This window comes from Zootermopsis nevadensis, unplaced genomic scaffold (assembly GCF_977971745.1).
Source record: "Zootermopsis nevadensis isolate Lab colony 2312 unplaced genomic scaffold, Znev_1.0 Znev_ptg000023l, whole genome shotgun sequence".
Classification (NCBI taxonomy): domain Eukaryota; kingdom Metazoa; phylum Arthropoda; class Insecta; order Blattodea; family Termopsidae; genus Zootermopsis; species Zootermopsis nevadensis.
This window is the reverse complement of record NW_028259155.1, coordinates 6923652-6937679: the sequence shown is the minus strand read 5'-3', so window position 1 is coordinate 6937679 and position 14028 is coordinate 6923652. Positions and strand designations below refer to the sequence as shown.

General features: G+C 38.7%; 1 pseudogene across 4 annotated transcripts; it reads left to right on the top strand.

Annotated features, from left to right (window-relative positions):
• Positions 1-651: 651 nt before the first annotated feature.
• LOC110840400 (E3 ubiquitin-protein ligase UHRF1 pseudogene) lies at positions 652-13548 on the top strand (annotated as a pseudogene). 4 transcript variants are annotated; one of them, XR_015536735.1, is made up of 3 exons: positions 652-933; positions 1772-1890; positions 4212-13548. The product of XR_015536735.1 is annotated as an E3 ubiquitin-protein ligase UHRF1 pseudogene, transcript variant X3 (transcript). The 4 variants fall into 4 exon arrangements; XR_015536736.1 differs by having other exon boundaries at positions 1053-1890; positions 4461-13548; XR_015536733.1 differs by having other exon boundaries at positions 1053-1890.
• Positions 13549-14028: the final 480 nt, after the last annotated feature.

Genomic DNA, 14028 nt, shown 5'->3' with positions numbered 1-14028 from the left:
TATCTGCTATATATTAGATTATTTTTAACAAATTTACTCACTCCTGTAGCTAAATTTTTCCTGCAAAAACTACTCCTAGTGTGTAACATGTGTGTCTAAATTTACCTGTAAGATATTTGGTGCTTTCAAATGATGTTCAGTTAGATAAAAAATATGTGGTATTAGGACATTTATAAGGGAAATTATCAATTCTCCAGTTTTGAGAAAAGTACTCTTATGTTGTGATGGAAAACCATGAGACTTTCTTTCTGGGTGGTCTCTAAGTTCTGGGTTCAAAGGCCACTAATGTTCTGATGATATCACATGAAATTTATATTTTGATTGTGATGTAAATTTAGATCTGGCTAATCTACAGTGACTTGGGCATTAACAAAATACCCACAGTATCGATTTTCAATAGATACATAGGTAGCAGAAAAGTATTAAGTGATTTATAATTTGCTAAAGCGCCTACATGGTACATAGAGGGACAGCTGTACTTTTTTAAATCGATGTATAAATTAATTTAGCGCTGAACGTTGTATAACCTGCAACAAGCAAATAGGCAAAGGCTGTGAAACACATGTATTACGGTATTAGGCGTTCTCTGGTCATAACCTCCAAACTCGTAAGATACCTGCACTGTAACGACGTTTACTTCTTATATGTTGGTCACATTGTATAACGGAAATCGACATAAAAGTATCAGATATGAAATTAAGTCTGAGAGAGCTCAAAGTTTTGTGTATATTTTGCATATTACAGACGAATTCGAAATCTGCAGAGAGAAATATAGTGAAATAATTTTTTTTCAGTTGTATCTATACACACTTCTACCGAATCGTACTTTGTTTTCGCGAATGAATTAAAGAACTGTGTTAGAATGGACGAAGCAATAAGCAAAGGTTCGATTCCGCTGTGGCAGAAGGAGTGTCCTGAAGTCTCCAATTTAAGGTTTGCTCCTTATGGCATTTAAGATAGTTTAAAAAAATCTGTATAGTTGAAGGTTTGAGAAATTTCACATTTGAACTGTTTCTTATGAAGGCATCCTTAATTTAATAATTGTTGAACAGTTGTCATAGGAAGTTGTGGTTATATTAAGAAGAAGGAAAAAAAAGGAGAGAAAGAAAGAAAGAAGAGAGTAAAACCTTTCTGTGAAGTGAAAAGTGAGGATCAATATATGGCAATATCATCATGATTTAAAGTTTGACGCATTATTAAACATCTTAGGAATTTTTGAAGCAAGCTTTCCTGCTGACACAGTTAACAGGAACAAACTAATGGAAATTTTAAAGGCATGTAACATACCAAGTCAATTTATTGTAGCTATTTATTATAACAACCTCATTGCAATAAAAATGGAATCTGATCTCTCAGAATGGGAACTGTTAAGATTAACCTTTCAGATGGCTGGTAATTTCATGTGGTGCTCAGTTAAACATAGAGTATGTTGTGAGTGTGCAGTAACATTGTTTGCAGTGCTGATAGCAGTTTTGTTTAATTATTTTTGTGACAGGGCTGAAAGCAATGTTTCTTGTGGTCTGTGGAAATGTTTCAGTATGTTTTATAGCTTAAATGGAACTTTAAAAAATTAATGCTGTTTCTTTCAGTGCCATGCAGTATGAAGATATTCTAAGCTTTATTTCATATTGCATGAATCCTTTGCTTCAACAATTGTGACTATAGTGCAAAGCTGATTTAATTTTTTTCTTGTAATTCTTAAGATGATAAGTAATTTCAGTTTATGAAACTTTGATAATGACACTTATTTTCTTTTAATTAACAATACGAGCCTGAATGTATCCAAGAAAACAGCTTCTTCATTTAATGCAACCTTATCGAAGACTCCAAACAAGTGCAATGTGACAGGGGAATCCATTGCTACAAAGAAAACACCTAAGAAACCGCCAGGTAAAGTATATATATAAAATATGTTCATTACTTGTAATATATATGTTTAATTAGGACCAGAAACTTATTTAAGTCTTTGTCAAAATCTGCTTTTTCCTTAGCTATAGTAAAATTGTCTTCGTTCTCTGAATTACTGAGAGGAAATGAGTTTTGTATAATGTGAAATTAAGGTTTCCAGAAGTTTCTAATTGATATCAAAATAATCTCTGTATGCACTACCTTCTAGTCAAGTTACCATATTCTTACAAGGGAATCTGGTCAGTTGATTCCCACCACTTTTGGCCCGTTTTTCGGTATTGCTGTGGCCCCTCCTGTACTTCTTGGCCAACATATTTGTTGATACTTTACAATTTCTTTGAAAAACACAGTTTTATTTTCCTCTTGCTTTACTGTTATTGCAGAAGGCATCCCTGCATTGTCTGCCATAACTCAGTTTGTAGCAGTTGTTTGGCTATGGTGCAGGCAACTTAGGTTTGATTCTCAGTCAGGCTTTTACAATCATCAAGTCTACAGTGGCTTTGGGGCCTCAAATTTAATTTATTTTCATATGTGTTTGCAAATTTTCTTTCTCTGTTCTTTCATTAAAGTTCAAGAATGAGAGGTGTATACTTGGTTTCTCAGTGTGAAACATCGAAAATACACCAGTATTTTATAACAGTGAAGCTTTATATGATGCATTGTGAGAATAAAATCAAGCATGTTAAGGCCGCCATTCACGATCGCTCCATTCGTCCAATGGCGCGGTGTCGCTCCAAAATTGTACCGTGAATGCGGAAACTGAAGTCCATTGGCGTGGCGTGGTGGGCTCGTTTGGATATTCTGTCGAGCCATAATCCATCCGATCACTCCATCGCGCCATCGTATCGTGAATGGGGGAATCGGCGATCGAGCCACTACAAATCGGTTCGTGAGTGGCGGAAACGTGGTCCATTCTCATGCCAGTCTGCCACGAGCCTTCGTCCAATGAAGTCCAAACTTGTATAATGTCGGGTCATGAGTTTGTTATTGAGGTGATTGAGAAATATAGAGAGTTGCCATGTTTGTGGCAGATAAGTAATGAAGACTATCATGATAAAGCTAAAAGAAGCTTAGCAATGGAAGAATTGGTGGTTTTATTTAAAACCAAAGATCCTACCGCCAACAAAGAAAATTCCCTTAGAAGTTGCTTCAGAAAGGAGCATAAGGACTTAAATTGCTTCTATTTAAGAGCCATTGCTTTGACCACTTTCGTTTTGGTTTTTTCCTTTTAATATACAGGCATACTGCCGTAGCTAGTACCAATTCTTCGTCCATCGCAAACACCACGCACTTCACAGAGGGACAACAAACCGCGACTGGCGTGACGCGACCGTGAATGTAGTACCTCTTTGGACTACATCCGTTTGGACGTCATCCATTCGGATGTCATCCATCTGGAGCGATCATGAATGGCGGCCTTTAGACTAGGATGACATGATTGTGGATGGTGATTATTGTAAATGCAACAAAAACACAAACATCAAACAAATGCTTGCCTGCTTGCTGCGTTTGCATTTTCAGATTGTTACTTCAAATGGAAATATAGAAAAATTCACATAATGTTATTGATTTGGCAGCATACTATGCAGACCTTGTAATTATGGAAACAGGTGCTTGTGATTGGTTTCGTATGAGTGTGTGCGTTTTTATAGTCTTCCTTATTAGATAGTTCATAAATAACTGCAATGAGAACCTGGCAATCCTGAAACACTGCAGTGTAGTTTTTAACTTGTCTATAAAAATACTCATTGTGGTGTACATTTTAGCAGTATTATTTCATTGAACAAGTAGACATAATTTTCTTCAACTAAGTACTTGTCATAATTAGCCTGTTGTCCCCAGGAATCAAGAATTTGCAGAAATTTATGCATCTCCTCTTATGTATTTGTTGTTTTTTAAGAACAATTGTGTTTTTGTTTTTTCAGCTTTCCTAATTTTATTATAGTTACAGAAAGTTTACAAATTTCGATGATAAATGCTTTAATTTATTTTACAGATGCGAGAATTAAATACACTGCCTTTGCATAAGAATATGGAAGCTAGCAGTTAGATTGATAATCAGATATTCTGAAAAGGTGTTACTATGTAATAACTGAATTATGGACTTAACACATTGAGGAACGAACTGCACTCTCGTTCTCAAATGTGAATGAGGAAAGAAAATAAATTAACACAAAGGGTTAAAAAATAAATGACATTTTATAACCTCCAAAACGGTTATAGACGTGATGATTCGAAGGATATTTCGTGGGGAATCTGACCCTGGTCACCTGTACTCTTCAGAAACTTGTCCTTTGTTTCAGCTTATGCACCTACAGAAGAGGCTAATGAATAGTCTGATCATCAGAAGCACTTGTTTCAAACACAAGGGGACCTGGAAGGTATCAAGTATGGGAGTGGTCAATCAGATTGATCATGTCCTGGTGTCGAGAAGGCATTCCTCTTCTGGGCCAGGCGCTGGGAGGGCAGAGAAAGATTAGTCTAGCTAGAAGTGTAATTATTGTTGTTTGCGTATAGTAGAGGTGTTGTTTTAGTGACATTGTGATTACCAGATCTTTCAGCTATGCTGAGGTCAGCGCGGCGTGCGCCGGTCGACCGGATAAAGGGGCGACCCTGGGGTGGATTCCTCGGCACCGCTCCCCACTAAAGATCACCCCGCCGCGCTGAAACAGGAAAGTGGGGCGCTAAAGCCTTTGGCCAAGGGCCCCGGTTTCCAGCCGGGACCCGCTCCCTTGAAGCACGTAGCATCTAGGCGCAGGTCTCCCGGAGACGAGTCCGTTTCTCTCATTAGCACATCAGCTGACACCACTGCTCGCGCCCAAGTGGACAAACAGTTTTAATTTTCTTATCATCAGCATGTGTTATGTTCTTATGAACATCATTCTGACTTCTGTTTCAAAGAAATTATGTTCGAATGATTCAGATCAATGCACTATACCTCTTCTGACATTATGGTACTAGAACACAGAAACAATTTATTTCAAGTGCTCTGACTACCCAACAAAATTATCAAACCTGTGAAACTATGAGAGTCCTTAAAGAGCCTCTACATACAGCATATAACCTACATAAGCTAATCTTTCCATAAAAACAATCCATGCTTTAAAGCTTGAAATGTTGAATGAAAAATATGGGAAACCTAAGGAGCTTTGACAGTAAGGATCAGAGAAAGTGTACAAGCCCATACATACAAACTGGTTTATTGTACAATATAAACTTCTACAATCACTTACAATTTATGGCTACTAATGGTTTCCTTCTGTAGACTGAATGTGCTGATAGACACCCATTAATGTTGTCCCCAAATTCACACAAAACAGATATATAATGTATTTTACAACTTTAAATATATGCCCCCTCTTTGGAGGACTAGCAATTCCAACATGAAGAGCAACATCTTAATTGTCAGCCAACCAATAGGAAGTACCTTACCAGGCATAAGACTGAACTGAAATGGGGTTCTTCAGCACAAATTTTGGTGTTAGGATTCTGCTGCAAGTGCAGTTCCCACTTCACCTCACACACGATGTCTTCACACAAAAGAAATAATTGAGTAAAAGTCATGCAAAATTTCTGAATGATTCCTTCACCAAACGTGACAACAGTCTGGTCAGGGTGTGAGAATGCTGAGCCCAGGACTTCATGGAAGCGCTGCCTGGTGTGTGGCTTCTATAGCCTGTTCTGAAATAAATGTGACTCCTTGGGGCAAAATAAATACTCACTCCCCTACAAAACACAATGCCTAACTGGACTGTCTCTTCCCCCAAATCCCCAACTATACAATATGTGGATAGCCTTTACCATACAAAGTCATGATACATCTAATTACTACAAAATCAGACAGTCTGATTTTTGTATCACACTCTCTTTCACACATCCAAGATACAACACTGTGTTGTAAGTTAATACATCACAGTCTTTTCTATTTATCTCTCGTTGGCTTACGGGTTTTCACACCACGCCAGAGGCCATACAATATCTTCTTGGCTTATGGGTTTTTTACACCGCGCCAGAGGCCATGCACACTCACTCAGAATCATTCTCCTGGGTTTCAGTATGGAAATATTAAACCAAATAGAATAATTTCAGATTTAGATAATGTCACAATGTTAATACATCTCCAAAACTCTAATTACGGCCAACATTCGGCTTGCACTGACAGCTCCTGGTCAACATTCTCACTTATGTGAACACACTTTTCCTTTGTCATAAACAACTTCCTACATTAACACACTTTCTTTAAATGGCATTGATTCAACTATAAGGCTAAGTGACAAATAAAATTAGTAAATACAGAGTGATCAAAAAGTCAAGCAACCTGTTCCTGACACATGGTCTAAAAATAAAAAGTTACAGTGGAACCACGGTTCCGGAGAATTTGACGTAAATATGTCTCTGTAATGTAATGTAATGTTATCTTCAATGTCATCCATGTTGTTACGAAATCGGATTTTTGACGGCAGTAATGTAACACAACAATGCCGAGTAAACAGATGATGTTTCCTAGGTAACATAACAATGCACGTAAGCTGACCATTGTTGTCGATTTGTTGATAGGGATCTTGCACATTTTTCTGTCACTTTTTCGTAACACTTTTTTGCCGAATGACCCTTCCATATAGACGTATTTACGTCAAAAAATTAATTACATTGAAATAAAAAACACATTATGTCTCAGAAATATCCACTGTGCTCAGCAATTCACGCATTCATTCTTTAAATCATGTCTGAAAAGGCCAGTGAAGTGCAACTTTGTTATAGAAACGGTTCATGTGACAATATTCTCAATTTGTTTGGCACAGGGCGAATCAGAAAATGTATCATTCAGGAAAGGTAAGTTCAAGCGAGATGCCATATGGTGTTTGATGACAAACACTCGTTATACGTATGAAAAAGATCTCTTTGCACTTACACTGTTAGAAAACGACAGACTGTTGTATGTAAGGAGCTTACAACTTCAGTGGGTTTTCTTGCGTGAATTTTTGATCACGTGGCATAAGAAGTAAAAAAAAATTAAACTGAACATAAAATTACACATGAATTACTCAACTACATCTCACTCTCAGTAGCTGCTCAAACCCAAAGTATAAACACATCAGGTAATAGTTTTGACACCAAAGAAACATTCAATCTTAGTGTGACTTAGTTCCACACAGTTTTGTTCTGCAAGGCTGAGGCAAGAAATATGAATGGCCCACAAAAGGCTTTTCTGTTCCATCTTGGCTTATGGAATGGAGCTCACAGCGGCTGCTGCTTCTTCATCTCAGGTGAGTGCTTGGCTCATCCAAGTTGAGTTGTGCTGATGCCTTTACCCCTCCATCTAGTCTGGTTAAACACCAATTCCCTTTACACTTATACACTCCTATGTAACACAGATTGGTAACTGGTACAGCACACATTAAAACGATGGACAATCAGCAATGGAAACTTTCATCCAGAACTCGACGGTTTAAGGCTTCCAGTTTCATTTGTAAATCCTCAATACTGACATCTTTAAACTGAAATTCACTAAAATCCATAAAGCTTTCACCAAATTAATTAGTCATATTGAACTGCTGAGTGTATAAAATTCATCTTTTGAAATCCACTGATGGCTGATACTGATTCATTGTGATAACAGTTGTGCAGTGAGTTTGTCAAGGCATAATACATCAATATCAATATTCTGCCAGTGTACTAGTAGACTATGTGGGATTTGAAGTTTTCATGGCGGCGAGTCCAAAGATTGCTGTCTTCTGGATTGTTGTACTGTGTAATCTGGTAGATGTCCAATATTTCAGAGGTCCATGCTGCCTCCATCATCACGGAGATGAATAAGCCATGTGAGCGGAAAGCGCTAGATTTATAGGAACAGGACATGGAGTGAGGTCCAAAAGACAGCCCTTTTGAAGGCCTTAGGGAATCCATCCGGTGGGACACTCAGGAGTTGGGTGATCAAGATGCGGGTGGAAGCAGGAGAGTGGAAGGGAGCACTGGTTGGGGCCAGATTTGTCTGGAAAAGGGCAGAGTATTGGTGGGTGGGATAAGCAATGCTCTCTGGGATGCTTCCAGAGCCTTAGGAGGGAGTGATTGAGAGGCTTCCATGACTGGCTCAGGTGAAGTTCATCCTCCCTGTTGACGTTATTGGGATGCAATTCAATTTTGATGGCCACCCTGATCCATGTATCCAGATCTTGTTGACAGGATAGAGTTGTCCTGGAGTTTGATGCGGTGGCATGGATTGTCTTTGTTTCTGTGTCAGTTGAAGGTGTTTTGTACACACGTCAAAATGATATGCGAGTAGGTGCAATAGCTTTCACTACAAAAGCCTTAGATTTAGAAGCAGTTTTCTTAGCTTCCACAAGATTATGACTATGGCATATAAAAGCCCATACACTGCTTAAAATATGAAGGATGCTGTATGACTGATGAAAAATGAAGGCTGGCAACCTTACAAAAAAAAGTCATGATACACCATGTTGCACTCTAAAGACTACAAAAGAGCAACTGGATGACCCTGCAAGTATGAACCTGGAAAACCATTTCTAATCCCTCCAAAGTAGGAAGTGGAAGCATAAGGCAGTTCTTGAACAGCCTACAATGTTGTTGAAGCTGAATGGATAAACCATCCATTTATTTATGAAAGTCAATGGCTGGTTGGTATTGGTTGTTGAAGAGTTGAATAAAACTCCAAAGTCAACACTGAAGATGTGCAGCCTGTGAGTAAAACAGTGTGAAGTGCCTGGAAACAATCCATCTGCAAAAATATTTTCTCAAACTGGGCCTACACCAGCAACCTCCATCACCCCCCCCCCCCCCCCCCGGTTGTGGATTGTATTAGGACAACAATAAGAATAAGAATGCTGTCAAATGGATTCAGTGATAGTGATGGATCAGTTTCACTTCATGTGTGATGGGTGCGAGGACTCAGAAGACTGAATAATTACAGCACGTCCACAAAAGTGGCGGCAATGTCGATTTTGAAATTGCGCTAAACTAAACAACAATACGGGGTCACAGGCCAATCTCTTTTTTTAAACCAGGCCACATTGCTTCGCATTCACTACCAAGACTCCTCAAGAACGCAATTAAAATTTGTACCGAAGAATTTACCTAATGACAGAATTGTTTATATGTCACAGACTTACATAAACATCACCAAGTTTCCTAATTTTAAAACTTGTTTTAAATTTATTAATTAAAACTACTAATTCTGCTATCAGTATAAATAAGTTGATGTAAAATTATCACTCTTTATCTGACTCTAAAGCCAAAAGTATATTAATAAATTTGAGGAGATTGTCGATAAGTATTAACATAAAAAAGTAACCTCAACTTCGATATAAGGTACTCCCAGCGGTGAGTCCAGTGGCGGCTGTCTTCTGAGTTGCAGCACCGTGTAGTCTGGTAGATGTTTTCTAGTGTTTCAGAGGCCCTTGCCGCCTCCATCACCACGGTGACGAGTTACATGGTGCTAAACTCAGAAGACAGCCATCTCATAACTTCAAATTACCCCACGTTTCCCTAGCCCTTGGTAACAAGCCATAGGGCAGTGTAAAAAGCTTTCAATTGCAACTAACTTTTCAGAATGCCTGTACCTGAAACTGTTGCCACAGTAGTCCGTACTCTCAAGACACTTCCTCAGCAAATCTTTGCAAGTTTCTTTATTCCTCTGAAACACAAAATATCCAGAAATGTTGGCTGGTGACCGCCGCGCCCCCAGACCTCGACGATCGCAAAGTTCCATGGCTACACCACTTCTTCTCAGAAACAGCGCTGCGGGGAGGCTGAAACAAGAACAAAATCTGCGGGACACGAGGCTTATGCCTCACCGCTGCATTTGCTTATGTTAGTGTGATCTAAGAAAATTTAATGTCTGTCTGTGGTAATTACAAAATAAGGAACCAGTGGGATTAACAGCGATCTTCACGTAGGAACCAAAATTTCTCCGTTGTGCACTAATGTAGGTTGGTATGTTGGTGCTCCTGATTCCTTTATCTTCTTTGTGTTTATGCTTTCTGTGATTTACTGAGGGCATGTGTAGTTTTACGCGCCAAGTCCCAGTAATTTTTGATTGTGCAATTTGTGTATGATTTATGTGAAAGTTGTCAAAAATGTATGTAAAAGTTCGTACTATAGATGGTAAAACAAATGTAACTATAACTGTTTCAAAACTGACTAGTGTTCCAGAGTTCAAAGCTATCGTTGAACGGAAATTGGGTATTAGGAGAGACAAGCAGAGGTTTTTCTACCGTGGTAAACAGCTTGAAGATGGCTATAAGATATTTGATTATGATATCAGACTGAATGATGTAATTCAGCTGATGGTTAAGCCCGATGATGAAATTCTGGCATTACCATCAACGACTACCGTTGAAACTGCAGCTCTCATAACAGCAGATAAGCATTCTGGAGGTGGATTTCAGAAAACTGAGAAACTGAATTGTTCCAGCAAATTTTACAAAGTTGGGGATTTTGTTGATGTAAGAAAAGTGGGCTCTGGTGCTTGGTTTGAGGGGAAGATTGTTGGTATTGTGAAATGTGATGACAATGTAAAATTAGGTTCACGATTTGATGGCATATGTAGTGGGAATTTGGAGAATGGTAAGGTTTGTGGAAAGATAACTGCAAGTGCGGAAGAAGTTGCTGGATGTTCTGTTGATACAGAATCATCCAGTATTGTGAAACAAAGCAGTTGTGAAGCTGGCAAGGCACAGGTAGTTGGGAATAAAACTAATGGAAAAGGGAAAGAGGAACTTTCTGGCAGTCATAAAGAGAGGACAGAAGATTACATACTGGGGAGACAAAATTCTGATGAGGAACGTGAGGTTTCACTAAATAAAATTTTAAATGACATGGAAAGTAAATCTACTGATGTCAGAGCTTTGCTGAAAGACAGTAACAATATAAGTATGACAGAAAATGTGGAAGATGATGGGGTCTTGTATCAAGTTGTATTGGAAGAAAGTGAACATGATCCTCCTGTAGAAGTGAACTTTGAACATGTACGACCAAGAGCTAGACAAAAATATGACATAAGTGATCTGAAAATAAATGATATTGTTATGGCAAACTATAATATTGAGAATCCAAGATTTCGAGGATACTGGTATGATGTTCGCATCATCACAGTTAATATAAGAAGAAGAGAGAAGGAAATCATTGGCTGTTTGTATATAGGAAGAGATGCTGTACCATTAGATAACTGCAAGATCGTATTTTGTGATGACATACTAAAGATTGAGAAGCCAATTCCAGTGGCAGATAGGAGCAAAGAAGATGACAAATTGATGCAAACACAAATACCTTTACGTCAGAGCTCTCTAAATTGTCTGAGCTGCCATGACAATCCACATGTAAAGTGCAGGGAGTGCAGTTGTTATGTTTGTGGTGGAAAGGATGATCCTGCTACGCAAATTCTGTGTGATGAATGTAACATGGCTTACCACATCAGATGCCTTAATCCACCTTTGGAAGCTGTTCCAGACAGTGATGATTGGTACTGTCCAGACTGTAAGAATGATGAAAATGAGATTGTGAAAGTAGGTGAAAAGTTGAAGGAGAGTAAGAAGAAAGCAAAGTTACGATGTATGAATCCCAAAAGTTCACGTGACTGGGGGAAGGGAATGGCATGTATGGGGCGCACTAAAGAATGCACATTGGTACGACCAAATCATTATGGCCCAATTCCTGGTGTAGAAGTTGGAACATCTTGGTTATACAGAGTGCAGGTTTCTGAATCTGGTGTGCATCGACCTCATGTCGCCGGTATTCACGGACGTGAGTCTGACGGCGCATATAGTATCGTACTTAGCGGGGGTTACGAGGACGACGTGGACAACGGCGACGAGTTTCTCTACACAGGTTCAGGTGGACGTGACTTATCCGGAAACAAACGCACAGCAGATCAGAGCCGTGATCAGACACTCACACGCCTAAACAAAGCGTTAGCACTCAATTGCAACACTAAACCTTGTGATAAAGGAGCTAAAGCTAACGACTGGAAAGGTGGGAAGCCTGTGAGAGTTATCAGAAACTACAAATTGAGAAAGTATTCTGAATATGCTCCTGAAATTGGGAATAGATATGATGGTATATATAAGGTGGTGGAGTATTACCCAGAGAAGGGAAAGTCTGGTTTCATCGTGTGGCGATATCGTCTTCGCCGTGATGATGATAGTCCAGCCCCCTGGACTCCAGAAGGTAAGAAGCTTATTAAGCTTCATGGTTTGGAAAAGGCAGAAGTACCTGAAGGCTACCTCGAGGCTAAGGAAGAGAAACTGAAAGCTGAAGCGCAACAATCCAAGGAAAAAAGAAGGGAGTCCAAAAAGAGGTCGTGTGAAGCCCTGGAAGATTCTAGCAGCACCATTAAGAGAACCAAGGTTGTGGAATTTAAGTTAGATAACATTTTAAAGAAGCTGATTGAGCGTGATATCAACACAAAGTTATGGAATTTTTGTAGTCAGTACCTCAAAGGTGGGAAACAGAAATACATTGCTAAAGTGGCTGAAACATTTATGTGCATATGTTGCCAGGAGTTGGTCCATAAGCCTGTCACCACTGTTTGCAAACATAACTTCTGCAAACGTTGTTTGCAAAGATCATTTTCAGCTGAGGTTTACACTTGTCCATGTTGCCGGCATGATCTTGGAGAAAAGTACAAGATCACTGTGAATGAAACTCTGTCTTCTATACTGTGCAAACTTTTCCCAGGTTATGATCATGGGCGATGATAGATGGTGATGAAATTCAAAACCAGCGTTCTTCATGTTTGTTGAATGTTGCATGCAACGTCAGAATACCACCAAAGCAGCCTTATTGTCTTCGTCTTATACAGGTTATTCTGATGTTGACATTTTTAAATGAACTCTTCATTGAAAAGGTGCATGAAGTTGGACAGACACTTTGATGCAGCTGCTTCACTTATTATTACACACTGTTCATCAACTTTTTGTATGTTTCTTCATAGGTGTTTGTTTTCCAGTGACTGCAGTGGAACTGTAATTTTATGTCAATGTTATCAGCTTGTTTCAGCCCCTTATGGTTATGTTGAGTTTTATTGTATAACACACATACAGAATGATGCTGAAAACGTTTTTCTCCCAACACATACAAAATTGCCTTTGCACTGGTGTTTGTTGGCAAGTCATGTCACAGCATGCTGGACCCGATAAAAGAGTTTGTGATCCAACACACTGGTGCTTGGAGCCTCTGATACTTGTGGATCATGGTCATCTAGGTTGTGGCACTTTATTCTTGTTGGTAACCCCTACAAGTTTATGGCATCAACCCAGAAAACCACAAATCAAATCTTACTTGCCCCTACTGAAAGTAGAGCTTCAGGAGAGTTTGATAGAATCAAGACTAGATATGATATATATCTCTGAGTGTTACTTTTGCCTAATGTAGCGTTGAATTCTGTTAGCCTGCAAATTTGGTCATAGGATGTTTATTATCTTCCATAATTTGGATGCTGCGGTAGATGGAGCACTGTTTTGATAAGCATTCAATATTCATATTAGACGTATCACTAAATATTGTCTTTACTTGACTGCAAAAGGAAGAAGGGATGCTTTGAATCCTGTACAAATGCTCTCATCTACTCATGTATGACACATGGAAAATTGTGGCCAAAAATTAAAAAAAAATTGTATTTATGTATGATTTGTGTACGCGTTCTTCCATGCCTTTACATGCCTCACCCATTTCATAATCCTTGATTTGATCACCATAATAGTATTTGAGGAGGGGTGCATATTATGAAGCTCCTCATTAGGGGACTTTTATCCTGTTACTGCTTCTGCCTTAAGTTTTTTGTGCCAATTTCCATAAAGTAAGAGACTACACAAAATTAACAGTTAAAATTACAGTTAGTATATTTCAGTTTTCATATATTTGAATACACATGACGACAAAGATTCCATATGTAACCCACCCTTAATTTCTTTTGTGAATTTGATTTTGATCTGTCCATGTAATTTGTAATGTGTCACATTTTCCAAGGATTTATTTGCTACCTGATGATATGATTCTGTTCTGGGTTTTGGTGACAAGACAAGACTTCTCTACTTTTAATTTTATACCAGCCTCCTTACCAGAATGTAATGGAGTACTGTTTTGTCTCACTACTGAAAATAGAAT